At 42.7% G+C, this 13,646-nt stretch overlaps 1 protein-coding gene across 3 annotated transcripts in view; it reads right to left on the bottom strand.

Annotated features, from left to right (window-relative positions):
* LOC126365851 (transient receptor potential cation channel trpm) overlaps nt 1-13,646 on the bottom strand; it is a 1,785,347-nt gene that overhangs the window by 1,015,762 nt on the left and 755,939 nt on the right. The window lies entirely within an intron of this gene.

The following is a 13,646-nucleotide window of genomic DNA, read 5'->3' as shown; positions in this document are numbered from 1 at the left end:
ACCTGACACACCATACAGCAATCTTTTCTAAATCGCTTTGCAGCTGATACTGGTCTTCGGATGACCTTACTAGACGGTAAATTACAGCATCATCTGCGAACAGTCTAAGAGAACTGCTCAGATTGTCACCCAGGTCATTTATATAGATCAGGAACAGTAGAGGTCCCAGGACGCTTCCCTGGGGAACACCTGATATCGTCTTATTGGCAAATCTTTGGACTACGCTCGAAACATAGCGGTTGAGCGGGTTCAAATCCGGGACATTCGGGGGTCAGAACTACTTTCACCAGAACGTGTCAACGTTATCAGAGAGACAGCCCGCCATGTGACGCATTGTTAGCCCGCTGACAATACTGACGCCAATTTCCTCAGCGAGTGCCCCGGGGTCCTCCAAAATCAGCGCCTGAGCCTTTTCGATGACTGCCAAAATTCGTGACACGCGTTTACTTGAATGAGGTGTCCTCGATGGGTTAGCGGAACCTTCCCCAAACTTCTTGACGCACTATCCTTGGCCACAATATCGTAAACAGTTGACCTCGGCTACCCGAAGAAGCGAACTATTTCAGTGGACGAAGGCTTAGTGCGAAGACTTTTGATAATCGCCGCTCTTCGATTGCATTCCGTGCTTGTGCGTAACATCTCGTCCATTTTGAGGTTCTGTCTGTATACTAGATGCCTACGGCTTTCAACAACTCCAATAGCAACCTTCGGCGGAACTACGATACGACGGGATATCCAAATTGAAATTTGTCGGGGTCCAAGCACCGCAACATTTACACTTCACGCCGATCTTACAAGTTCTTGAGAGGAAATAAACAATATTCCAATTATCTAAGCTTTGCTATGGAACAATATGCGAGAAACATACGATCATTCTTTTTTAAGCTATTAAAACCAACATGCCAGAATGCAACCCGTCTCTCGTGATTTCTAAATTGCTATCGTCCAAGTCAGCCGATCTGCAGTCTTCCTCAAACTATTAAATAGAAAAAAAAACTATTCGGCAATGAACTCTGATTCTGTTCCATCTTTTAGCTTAATTAGTCAGCTTAATGAAAAACAGGTTATCATTTCATTAATGATAATAGTTTTTTTGATATTTCGAAATTAGGTAAACTACTGCAAGAAATTCTTAAATTTTTCAGTGAAAAATAGGGGTCGCTGTGAATTTGCATTTAAGGTTATATGTTGCTGCGTATACAGTTTAGATAAGATGTAGAAGTATTCTTTAAATATAACTATATGTCTCAATTTCGACGAAATGGAATATATAAAGCGTCGTCACGAACGCACGGCGCAGTGGAAAAGGCCAGAATGAAATATTCATAAACCCCCTATTTTTGCAAATAATAGCAGGCAGAGAGAAAAGTATTTTGCCATAAGATGAATAAGCGAAACTCCAATATCTACTGCGATATTCAAGCAAGTGCAGGTTTTTTTCAATGATATAATGTAAATTTGAAGCACCATTTACAGCTGGTGAGACTGGAGTTGCTGTGGGTTTTGCAACGATTTACAGCTCTGTTTTCTCAAACAGAGATTGTGGGTTGCAATTATCATTTTAATCCACGTTAGCGGAAACATGTTCATTGTTGAGGCATCGTTCCTGCTTATAAGGGGAAACAAGAAATATGCTTTCAAGGATGCTATCAGCTCTAGTGCATCTTCGCCTGGAAATGATGGTCGGCTATGCATTCAGCACAATATGCCTGTAAATCAAAAGCTTTATGGCTTCTACGACTATTTTATCGTCCAGTGCCTCGATTGAGAACACGTGCTAAGAGATATGTGTAACTGCACTGGAAGGCGTCGCAGTACTAAAAAGGATGGAACCGAAGGATAAATACATTAACATCAAAAGTCGGTCCAAATGTTGATTTATTAGAACAAAATCTTAGAGAAGACGCTGAGTACCAGGGGCAACAGTTGGATCGATTATTTTTCAATTTAGATAGCAAAAAAAGAAAGAATTCAAGAATTAAGACTGACGAAACTTCTACAAATGGTTTAAAAAGCCTTCGAATTGATAGCAACTTAAAATCGTTTGAACTTGTGTGTACCTGCGAAAATCACAGTGAAGAAGAAAACATCACAAACATTGGAAATTATGTAAATTTTGAAAAGAAGTGTAATACACTTCATACTCATTGGCAGTCTTGAAAATATTCTAAATAAGTTTAATCGGGGACGGAAAAGAGACTACATCGCTGTCCCGTTCTCTGCAAATGACACAAAGTCGGCTAAATGTCTCTTGCCGTTTTTAAAACGCTCGCTAATGAAGATCGACAAGACTATCTCAAAGGTCATGCATTTTCCATGGAAATATCATGACAGTCCCCTTGAGAGAATCTTAAAATCTGTTTGTTGACACCCGAAACAGAACCCGAGAGAGAGGAGGAGTAGTGGTTAGCACACTGGACTTGTATTGGGGAGGACGACGGCTCAAACGCGTATCCGGCCATCCTGATTTAGGTTTCCCATGATTTCGTTAAATTGCTTTAGGCAAATGCAGCGATCACTTCTAAAGGACAAAACACACAGCTAAGAGCTGACAGAAACCTAAAGCACAACCCAAAGGGGCGAACTCGCCCATCATTGAGGATGAGATGTACCACAAGAGGAAACGTACAGACGGACGACGCGAATGTACTGTCAAGTATCGTTCAGCCAGCACATGTGAGATGCACCTTTGGCAAAACACTGGAATATCATACCAAACTTTTGTAGAATATTTTAAGAAATAATTTGTTTAAGACGTAATGTGGAATAAGATGTTCACAATTGTTAGTAGATTGGGGACCAAAGTACAGAGACAAAGAAACAGTCAGCAAATCTACAAAATGCAAATGGGAGTAATAGACGTGGTAGCCAAGTTAATAGTACTGTGCAGGTTGGCACCTTATCATCGATGGCGTTCGACTTGTATTTGTAAGATGCAATGAAGGAAATGAAATAAAATACACCGAAGAGCTAAAGAAACTGCTACACCTGCCTAACATCGCGTAGGTCCCCTGCGAGCAGGCGGAAGTGCCGCAACACGACGTGTCATGGACTCGACTAATGTCTGAAGTAGTGCTGGAGGGAGCTGACAGCATGAAACGTGCAGGGCTGTCCATAAATCCGTAAGAGTACGAGGGGGTGGAGATCTCTTCTGAACAGCACATTGCAAGGCATCCCAGCCATGCTCATGCTCAATAATGTTCGTGAGTGGGACTTTGGTAGCCAGCGGAAGTGCTCGAACTCCAAAGAGTGTTCTTGGAACCACTTTGTTGCAATTCTGGACGTGTGGGGTGTCGCACTGTCCTGCTGGATGTACCCAAGTTCATTGGAATGCACAATGGACATGTATGGATGCAGGCGATCATAACGGATGCTTACGTACTTGTCAGCTATCAGTGTAGTATGTAGACGCATCAGGGGTCCCATATCACTCGAATTGCACACGCCCCACGCCATTACACAGCCTTCACCAGCTTGAACAGTCCCCTGCTGACACGCAGGATCCATGGATTCAAGTGGCTGTCTACATACTCTTACTAGTCCATCCGCTCGATACAATTTGAAACAAGACTCGTCCGACCAGCTAACATGTTTCCAGTCATCAACAGACCAGTGTCGGTGTTGACGGGCCAGGCGAGGCATAAAGCTTTGTGTCGTGCAGTTACCAAGGGTACACGAGTGGGCATTCAGCTCTGAAAGCCCATATCGATGATGTTTCGTTGAACGATTCGCACGCTAACACTTTTTGATGGCATTGAAATAAGCAGCAATTTGCGGAAGGGTTGCACTTCCGCCACGTTGAACATTTCTTTTCAGTCGTCATTGGTTGCGTTCTTGCAGGATCTTTTTCCTGCCGCAGCGATATCGGAGATTTGATATTTTACTGGCTCCTGATATTCACGGTAGACTAGTGAAACGATCGTACGGGGAAACCTCAAGTTCATGGCTGCCTCGGAGATGCTGTGTCTCACCGCTCGTGCGCCGACTAATACCGCGTTCAAACTTACTTCAATCTTGATAACTTGCAATTTTAGCAGCAGTAACCGATCTATCAACTGCACCAGACACTTCTTGCCTCATAGAGGCGTTATCCACCGCAATCCAGTTTTCTGCCTGTTTGCTCATCTCTGTGTTTGAATACGCATGCTTATAATAGCTTCTTTGGCGCTCCAGTGTATCAGAAGAGCGGCAGAAATGCAACTGGAACAGATACCAAAGCTAAGGTTCACTGACGACCGTTCCATCTAGCTGGATGTAAGGAAGACTTAGTCCTGTTGGCATGATTGGACGTAGCACGTAATAAGACCTGAAGATAAACAAAGCAAAAATGGAGATGAATCGGGGTGGTCCCCAACACTGGGCAGCTTAAGCAACCAATAAAGATAGTGTTCCCAATGAGCGAGTAGTTACGGTGCACTGTGGCGGTGTGCTTAATTTCAATATCGCCCGAGAGTTTGGAATTGCTCACAGCGTTCTTTGGAGTGTATGGGAAGCGTACCGAATCACAGGAACCGCTACCCTAAGGAGAGAAGGTGATGGCCCACGGTCAGCTACAGCAACACAGCCGCTACGTCGCGTGACAGGCAAGAAGCGACCTACGTCAAACAGCGGGTGCAGTTGTAACCATATTTAACAGGCACGCAATCTCATGTTCCAGAGTGCCGCTAGTACTGTGTAGGGGTGGTGCCCGACGATGAGTACGTTGCGTTCCGTCGACATCCACAGACCGGAGGTAGCGTTTGAGATGGCACCAGCGAGTACAGCGACTGGAGTCGCGTGCTCTTCTCGGACGAGAGCAGATCCAGTGTTGGTAGTGATTCTGGACGGAAACTCATATAAAGAAATGTGGGAACGCATAATGCACTTAGGAACACTGTTGAACATAATCGTTTTGATGGTCCAGTTGTTATGGTGTGGGGAGTTGCATGGGCGAACTGACCTCCGAATGTTTGAACAGAGCACACGCGTTAGTCAGCGTTATTATGACGTTGTACTGCTTTCCGATGTGCGTCGTTTTAGCGTTTCATTCGGCCCTGGCTTCAGTTTTATGGCTATGAGTGCACGACAGTGTCTAACAGCTAAGGTGGAGGAGCTTGTGAAACTAGCGGACATTCGGCAAATGACTTGCCCATTACTTAGACTTAAATCCCATCAAACACGTGCGAGACACGTCCATGTCCACATTTCCCCACCACCACTCCAGCACTTGTCAATAGCGCCGGTGAAGAGTTGAACACCGTATCAGAAGAAGTCCTTACCAACTTTGCGACCAGGATGGGAACACTTTGCAGAGGATTCAGCGCTGTCAGTGGTGATCATACATCCTATTAAGGACAATGCCCCGCCGTTTATAACATTCAGAGGAGCACCATAAATAACGGTGACTTGTCTGAAAAGTAGTCTTTGAATGAAAATGTCATTTTCGTTTGTCTCATTCCGTACTTTCTTTAATTATCTGTACTATACCGTAGCGGTAGTTTGTACGTATAGTTCAAGTTTCATCGACTGCGTTACTTCGCAGCTCCTTCACCCTTAAGTTTTGCGCACCGATTTGTCACAGAGAAAATGCTTATCCAAAGACTTCTGTCAGTGACAGCAAAGGACTTGGAAGAGCAGTTGAACGGAATGGATCGCGTCTTGAGAGGAGGATATAAGATGAACATCAACAAAAGCAAAACGAGGATAATGGAATGTAGTCGAATAAAGTCGGGTGATGCTGAGGGAATTAGATTAGGAAATGAGACACTTAAAGTAGTAAAGGAGTTTTGCTATTTGGGGAGCAAAATAACTGATGATGGTCGAAGTAGAGAGGATATAAAATGTAGACTGGCAACGGCAAGGAAACCGTTTCTGAAGAAGAGAAATTTGTTAACATCGAGTATAGATTTGAGTGTCAGGAACTCATTTCTGAAAGTGTTTGTATGGAGTGTAGCCATGTATGGAAGTGAAACATGGACGATAAATAGTTTGGACAAGAAGAGAATAGAAGCTTTCGAAATGTGGTGCTACAGAAGACTGCTGAAGATTATATGGGTAGATCACATAACTAATGAGAAAGTACTGAATAGGATTGGAGGGAAGAGAAGTTTGTGGCACAACTTGACCAGAAGAAGGGATCGGTTGGTAGGACATGTTCTGAGGCATCAAGGAATCACCAATTTAGTATTAGAGGGCAGCGTGAGGGGTAAAAATCGTAGAGGAAGACCAAGAGATGACTACACTAAGCAGATTCAGAAGGATGTAGGTTGCAGTAGGTACTGGGAGATGAAGAGGCTTGCACAGGATAGAGTAGCATGGAGAGCTGCATCAAACCAGTCTCAGGACTGAAGACCACAACAACAACAGGGGAGTATATGAGGAAAAATACTATCACAGCTGTATCATGATAATGTCTTTATTGTCTCACACGATTAGTTTCGGCGGCACATTATCGCCATCCTCCCCCCCCCCCCCCCCTTCGGCCGAAAGAGTATTAAATTTCCTTGGCGCATTTGTTGTGGAGTCCTTGGTACTAGTACACGAGGGCTATCTTTCCAATGCGTTGGAGGCAACACGGTGTCGAGTAGAGACTCCTGAGGAAAGCTAGCCCTCGTGTACTACTAACAGGCACTCCACAATAAAGGCGCCAAAGAAATGTAAAATTCTTTTGGCAGTGGTGATGCCTGAGGATGGCGGTAATACGCCGCCTAAACTAGTAGTGTGGGACAAAGTCATTCAGACAAATTCACTCTCAAGATACAGCTGTGGTGATACTTTTTCTCATATATATCATCAGCCGAAGTCCCTCGTCCATGTAATAGGATGGACATCCGTAAATTGACTAGGGGAGTGTTTCTAGAATGAATCTTTCACTCTGTATGGAAACGTACTGGCAGATTAAAACTGGGTGCTGGACTGAGACTCAAACTTTGTAGGCAATATCTGTGAAAGACGAAGTTCCAAGTTCGATACCCAGTCTGGCGTAATGTTCTAACCTCACACTACTTTGCTTTGCATTGTTTTAGTTTCGACTGGAGATAGAACAACGTTTGCAGACAATCTGCATGCTGTTGCACATTTCCCGAGAGGGCGCAATGCAGCACGACAAATCTGTATTTCGATGTTATACCGCCTAGAGTTGCGGCACACGGACCGAGTCAGACTTTTGCTTTGGTCCCTAACCGTGTTTACTTCCTCAGTTTGCAACGGAAAGCATCTATTTCCATGACATTTCAAGCGGCCAGCCACGCGGGAATACAGTGTGTCAACAACTGGCGAGCAGCGGAACACGGCCGCAGAACTTGGCTGTAAGCGAATGGCGCTTCGGCAAACGAACAAGCGAAGGGATGTTCTTGCTGAGGGATAGATGAGGATTAATATTTTGGATTATGTAGTAACAGGCAGTACAAACCACTGGGCAGAACTGGTTTTCATCATCTCATTATTTTAATCTTAAGCCATATGTATAAAAGGTGCTTCACCTCAACTGTTCATGTCACGTACACCCTGAACAGCTTAACATATCGTAATTTCCTATTCAACCAAATAAATTGTGTAAATTCCTCAATAAATGACTGACAGTTACCTTTCGTAGCTATATTAGTTGCATAGATATAGGTATCGACTTCACTTTTTCTAATGTATCTAGCGTAATTACTACTGTTAGTATCGTAGTCCGAAAAGAGATGAATTCGACTGGCGTTTCCCTCTTCAAAAACAGGAGTTTTTCCAATACGTGGAAGAAAAAAAAATTGGAAATTTGTGATAAGATCCTATTGGACCAAACAGCTGACGTCATCGGTCCATAAGCTTACACACTACTTAATCAAACTTAAACTAACTTGCGCTAAATACATCACACGCACCCATGCCCTAGGGAAGACTCGAGCCTACGACGGGGGGGGGGGGGGGGGGGGGGGGGGGGGGGGGGCGGGGGGGGGGGGGGAACCACACGAATCGCTACAAGGCGCCTCTGGCCGCGCGATTACTATAATATCTGGAACTCAGAATTATGTGTTCTGAAAATGAAACCGCTTCCTGTTATGCGGAAAATCGTGTTGTTATACGGAACTATCGCCTCAGACCGTAGGGGCACTCCAGTTTAACGCAGCAAAGAGAGTCGCGGAATAGTTGCTACTAGTGACATATGGCTATATGGGGTTGGACAGATACTGGAAGGCAAAGGATGTGGCATATGAGGTGATTCAATGGTTAATATCGCCAACAGTTCTACTCTACTTTCTGCCAGACCCTTGAAAGGAAGGTGCACGTCAAAAATGTTATGGATTCGTCAAACAAGAAATTGAGGTATAAAAGCTGTTGATTAATAGATTCATGTCAAGAGTTTAATGTCAAGACACAACACACACACATTGCAAAATTACATCGGGAAAAGCAACAAACGAAATCATAATAAAATGTGCTCATAAATACTACCTCAAAATTCCATTTATGTCATTTAAGAAAATCCACACTGCTGAAATACACGTATGTAATCACTGGTGCAAAAACATTATTTCACATGCTGCATCAGTATGATGTTTTCAATCATTTTGGGGCCTCGAATTTGTGTATGGGTTTCATCTCTGAGTTTACACCAGAGAAGAAAGCCCAGTAGCGTCAATCAGGCAAATGTCGAGGCCAACTGGTACCGCCCTCGCGTCCAAAATAAAATGACGAGGAAACAGCCAGAAGTGAGTATTGAGCCTGGCAACCATCGTTCTGCTACCACATACATTGATGTATCACGTGTTGTACTTCCTCGGGGAGAATAGGTAGCACTACGGTCGGAAATTGTGCGTTTCTTTTACCCGTTGACGTTCCCTCAGTGAAGTAAGGACCAATCACGTTGTCTCAAACAAACTCGTACCAAACGTCCAATCTCCACTGTCACTCATCTTCGACCTGTCTCAACGACTGCAGATTCTCAGCGAGCCAATGAAACACGTTTCTTATACTCATCTTCCCATGATCGGCAATGAGAATTCTTTGAGGAGTGTAACTATTTTCTTGATGCTGCATCAGCATCGAGCGGCAAAATTCAATGCTTCTTCCTCAAATCCTCACGGATGGGAGCTGTTTCCGCTCAAAATGTGAACAGCGCTGGGCTGACTTAATCCAGAGGCACTCGCTATTTCTCTGGGGCTAGCACATGGACTATGAGCAGCAGCTGCCAGAATATATACGGGATGTTACAAAAAGGTACGGCCAAACTTTCAGGAAACATTCCTCACACACAAATAAAGAAACGATGTTATGTGGACATGTGTCCGGAAACGCTTAATTTCCATGTTAGAGCTCATTTTACTTTCGTCAGTATGTACTGTACTTCCTCGATTCACCGCCAGTTGGCCCAATTGAAGGAAGGTAATGTCGACTTCAGTGCTTGTGTTGACATGCGACTCATTGCTCTACAGTACTAGCATCAAGCACATCAGTACGTAGCATCAACAGGTTAGTGTTCATCACGAACGTGGTTTTGCAGTCAGTGCAATGTTTACAAATGCGGAGTTGGCAGATGCCCATTTGATGTATGGAATAGCACGGGGCAATAGCCGTGGCGCGGTACGTTTGTATCGAGACAGATTTCCAGAACGAAGGTGTGCCGACAGGAAGACGTTCGAAGCAATTGTTCGGCGTCTTAGGGAACACGGAAGATTCCAGCCTATGACTTACGACTGGGGAAGACCTAGAACGACGAGGACACCTGCAATGGACGAGGCAATTCTTCGTGCAGTTGACGATAACCATAATGTCAGCGTCAGAGAAGTTGCTGCTGTACAAGGTAACTTGACCACGTCACTGTATGGAGAGTGCTACGGGAGAACCAGTTGTTTCCGTACCATGTACAGCGTGTGCAGGCACTATCAGCAGCTGACTGGCGTCCACGGGTACACTTCTTCGAATGGTTCATCCAACAATGTATGTTCTGTTGCTGTGTGCTTCCATTCAATGATTAATGTGATTTGAAGAGAAGTAATAAAATGAGCTCTAACATGGAAAGTAAGCGTTTCCGGACACATGTCCACATAACGTATTTTCTTTATTTGCGTGTGAGGTATGTTCCTGAAAGTTTGGCCGTACCTTTTTGTAACACCCTGTATAGTTTGTTCGCTCCGCTGGCTGGAGATTTGCACAGTATTTTCTTCATAGTAGCCTAGTGTCCTTCCTATGGCAACTTGTGTAGTTCTTTCATCCTCAGTTGCGTACTATATTAGGGTATGTTGATAATTACTGCTTTGGGACTGTCTAATCACAACTGAATAAAACACATGTTTCGCCTTTACTCTTTGCAAGGCATCTACAGTGGCCAGGAAGATGTTCTTGTTTATACTATTCAGTTTTCATTTAGGACGTCGTACATATAAGTTATAAACAGATGTAGTGATAATCGGAGCTGGAAAACTACTTTAGGCTACCGTAGACTGCCATAAGTAATGGTAGATAAACTTGGTCAGATAAATTCAAACACAGTACTTGTACGGTAGGTGTGTTACGTACCTAACTGACGTTACCTCATAACGATTGCTTTCTTTACTTATGCGACCAGTGTCTTACTAGATTCCCCTGAAAATTGGAAGCGGTAAACCGTCTAGGAACTGAGAGAGGATATATTAAAGGCCGGAGGTAGCTTTTGGAACATTCCCTACATAGTTATCCCTGTGTCTGTTACTTAAAAAGATAAATGGTACGTATAGAAAACCGGAAATTTTCAGCATTCGCACATTGTTGAATTGTAACTTTAAACAGAGGAATGGTGTGCTAAAAGTAAAGACAACAATACAGATCCATCAATAGCGCTAGAAAAACGCAAGTCCCTCAACAGAAAGATAAAAAAGAAATACAAAACAAAACTATATCAAAAATCGCTTCAATATTTCATCGAACTCACATAAAACATGTTTCTGTTATTCATAAAGAGCTTTCGTATTTCTCAATAATAACTAGAAAATCTTACCTTTGATCATGATGAAGAACGTCCTATTGAATACAAAATTAGAACAATGATTATATATTTTTTTTATGTTTCTGGGTGTAAACTGTACTTGCATCAAAAGTAATTGCTGTGAAGGAGCAGAGTTTAAGCAACCAACTGATTTTGATTACTTCTAAAATGAAATTTATATTATGTGCGGATATAAAATACACAATGGACTAACATTCAGTGATGTGCGGTTCTAATTATGTGAAAAACAAGCAACAAACGTAAAAAAAAACTAAGATAAATCGTCGGTTCCCGCTTTCTCTCTTATTCATTTATGTTCCTTTCCCTGTCAATGCTACCAGTACTATAGCTAATCCTACCATGTACTATGTCATTAACGTAGTGTACCAAAACTACCTAACCGTACTTTTGATAGAGCTTAACTCTAGTAATAATTGTTTGAATTGTCCTTGTTGGTCACCGCCTGTCGGGAGACCTTTGTGCGTACAACTCTTTTCTTCGCACTTTCCGTAAAGAAGTTACCTATCTAGTGTCTCTTTGTTTCAGAAATGTATTTATTTTTTGTCAAATTAACCAGCTCACACTACACATTAACGACACAAACAGAATGAAATCTACATTTCCTATGCACTCCTTTTATATATCCTGCATACGAACTGTGATTGGATGCAGTAACTGTAAATTATTTTATTACTTACATATTGCCCTGAACGCGTTAAGTGCCAGAAACTGCACCACGCGTCACTCAATCTCGCGCTGTGCAATAGACCTAATCTTTTCATTTATCAGTATATATTCTTTGAAAACATTGGGTCTCTGTACCCTAAGACTCGAAAACTCGCCGCTGTTGGGAGCCAAACCTACGGAAATTAAGCCTCCGGTATAAATGAAGTCTCTGGAGACCACAAAATGGCTGCTGTACAATTCAATAGCGCTGTAAAAGCCAGTTACTGCGCGAGTGTGGAAGTTAATACTACAAATCACAGAAAAGGAGAAAACGCCCCATACAGTCAGACGAAGTAGTGTTAAAAATTGGTGTACGTGGTTCTGAAACATGGCAAAAGGGAAGGCAGGCGGTACGGCAGACAGGTCGAGAAGAATAAAATAGATTTTTTAAGACAAGTAAGCGTAAAGATTCTGATGGGATACTACCAAGGCGAAGGACATGTTCGTAGAGGAGGCAGAAAGATGAAGTTTCTGACTGCAGTCGCAACTAAATGCAGCGCACAGCCAGCTACTCTACGTGTGTTATGAGAGCCGCTTTACTTGGGTACACTGTGTGAGGCAAAAATGCCAGTATTTCATCTCCTGTGTCAAACACTAGGAGTCGGAGTGACCCTTGCACCCAGCGTCCACAGATACTTGTTGGATGTATTCCAGTCTCTGTCTTTCTCCATAGTTTTTAACTGCTACAGCTCACTCAAGTGCCATGGAAGATATTCCCTGATGACTTGCTTCTGGGCGACCACTACAGCCTCGATAAATTTGAGGAAAGAAGTTATTTCACCGGCCAATATTTTAAAATTGTACTTTATTCAGCACTACTGGTTTCGTCCATAGCCCACTTTCAAGTGCATCTATAACAAATGAGGATACATCGTCACCGTCTCTTCAATACAAAAATCGCGCGCCATACGTAGTCGTGTGTTGATCCCTGGTGTCTTAACACATGTACTGCCATCTTGGTCATTCTTCTTAGCAGTATATTTTATTCTTAGCAGCGTTTTCCACTTAAATTTATTTCATCTCAGTTCTTATCTGACCAGATCACTTAATTTTCAGCATCCTTCTGTAGCAGCACGTTTTGAACCCTTAGATTTTCTTCTTTACCATTTTTCCTACATTCCCATCCATGCTATGCTTTGTTTCGAACGTGTGTTCTGAGACATTTTTTCTCAAATCAAGACCTATGTTTGATACTAGAAAACTTACCTTAGCCAGAATGGCGCTATTTTCGTCTGCTTTTTATATGCTCCTTACTTCGTCTGACCTGTATTATTTTGCTTCCGAGGTAGGGCAGTTCTTTAACTTCATCTACTCCGTAGGTTTCTGGTTTTCTTCGGTTCACCTTCAGTCCATTTTCTGTTCTCGTTAGACTGTTTAACGCACTCAGCACATCCTGTAAGTCTTTTTCACTTTCACTCAGCAGAGTAATGCCGTCTGTGAATCTGATCATTGATATCCTTTCACTTTTCTTAATTGCACTCCTGAAACTTTCTTTTATGTCCGTCATTCCTACTTCGAAGTGTAGATTGAACAGTAGAGGAGAAGGAATGCATCCTTAACTTAAAACCTCTTTAATCCGAGCACTTCGTTGCTGACCTTTCATTCTTATTGTTCCCGCTTTGTTTCTATACTTATTGTACACTACCCTACAGCTTACACCCATTTTCCTGTGAATTTCAAATATCTTGCACAGTTTTACATTGTCTAACAGTGTTTCTCAGTCGACGCATCCTATGAATGTGACAAAGAAGTATGTTTATAGAAACAACATTAGCAAACGACATGTAGTCGTAACAGATAACTGCATATAATCCAGATAAACATTAAGTTGAATGACGTAATACATAAATAAATTCTTGGAGCTGAGAAATATGCAGTAATTATTTGGCTCGAGAGTGTAATGCAATAAAAATTTTCATTTCATTGTTCTCATGAAATGATACTGATGACACCGAGCGGGGTGGTGCAATTGTTAGCAAACTGGACTTTCATCCGG

This window comes from Schistocerca gregaria, chromosome 4 (genome assembly GCF_023897955.1).
Source record: "Schistocerca gregaria isolate iqSchGreg1 chromosome 4, iqSchGreg1.2, whole genome shotgun sequence".
NCBI classification, from domain to species: domain Eukaryota; kingdom Metazoa; phylum Arthropoda; class Insecta; order Orthoptera; family Acrididae; genus Schistocerca; species Schistocerca gregaria.
This window is presented reverse-complemented; position numbering and strand designations above follow the sequence as displayed.